At 60.3% G+C, this 1048-nt stretch overlaps 1 protein-coding gene across 4 annotated transcripts in view; it reads right to left on the bottom strand.

The window, feature by feature from the left end:
- Positions 1-846, bottom strand: part of LOC103617341 (sulfotransferase family cytosolic 1B member 1) — a 5551-nt gene extending 4705 nt beyond the window's left edge. Inside the window, exons 1-2 of one of the 4 annotated variants that reach the window (XM_017736864.1) lie at positions 684-842; positions 301-380 (exon numbers count right to left, since the gene is read on the bottom strand). The gene's annotated coding sequence lies outside the window, so the exon portion shown is untranslated. Of the gene's footprint in view, positions 1-300; positions 381-683 lie in introns of all 4 variants that reach the window. The other 3 variants (XM_017736865.1, XM_008635622.2, XM_017736863.1) reach the window with 3 other exon arrangements.
- Positions 847-1048: the final 202 nt, after the last annotated feature.

The following is a 1048-nucleotide window of genomic DNA, read 5'->3' as shown; positions in this document are numbered from 1 at the left end:
TGCTTTCTCTTTGCTTTTTGCTCCCCATCTCTCCGTTGTACGGCAGCCCGGGGAAGCCTTGCTTTCAGGGGGCTTGAGTGAGAGTTTGGCAGAGACATGAACGGGGAGCAGGACTCACGACTCTCTCCAGGAAACCTTTCCACCCACCAGCCAGGATAGAAACGCTGGACATGCCAGCTGCAAAACCCCCATGCTGTGATTTTTGGAGAGAGGCTTGCCCCCCCCCGGCAGGCCCTCCGCTTATGAAGGCCAGGGCACCCCGAAACGACCGTGGCCAAAGCCCCTCCCCCGGTTACTTGCCTTTTTTCCGGGTACTCTGGGAGGGAGGAGGCAAAGCTTCGCCCGCCGCTTACGGGGTGGGATTTGTTAATTGCCTTCCCCTGCGTGGAAGATGGAGGCGCGGGGCGGTGGGAGGGTGCAGGACACCGCTGGGACAGGAGCCTGGAGCGACCTGGTCCCGGTGCTGCGGTGGGAGGAGTGCAGGGGACGGGCGAGCGGGGATGGGGACGGTCCCCAGATGCCTGTGATGAGCTGTCCGTGCTCAGCACCCGCCGGGACGCACACGGGTAGCGGGAGTGGAAATCACAGCTCCCCCCCTCCACCCGCAGAGGTAAACACAGGGAGGAAATCCCAACCCACATCCCGGGGGATTGAACATCACTCTGTACTGATCCAAGAGTCACCTGCGTGGATGTCCCCAGCTTTTCACACCAATGTGGGGCTTCCGGGCGGGATGTGGGGTTCAGGCTTTGGTGGCACCCCTACTCCACTCAAATACGGGTCCAAAGTTTGCGAGGTTGCAAAGCACAAGTGCTTCTGGGAAAAGTGTTTAAAGGTCCCGCTGGTGGTGAAATGCTTCTCATTCCCAGCTGCTTCCCACAGGAGATCTCCGAGCCGGGAGAGAGTGGTAAGGGCAGGAGAGATGGCAGCTGGGCAGGGCCAGCAGCTCAGCTGTCGGCAGCCTTGAGAGAAACATCCCTGCTTTGGCCCCAGGACCAAGTTCTCGGTGAGATGGGACATGCCATGGCAGGTGTTCAGGTGTTTTGCT

This window comes from Corvus brachyrhynchos, unplaced genomic scaffold, assembly GCF_000691975.1.
Source record: "Corvus brachyrhynchos isolate BGI_N302 unplaced genomic scaffold, ASM69197v1 scaffold175, whole genome shotgun sequence".
Lineage (NCBI taxonomy): Eukaryota > Metazoa > Chordata > Aves > Passeriformes > Corvidae > Corvus > Corvus brachyrhynchos.
The sequence above is the reverse complement of the archived record's forward strand: the minus strand, read 5'-3'. Positions and strand labels throughout refer to the sequence as shown.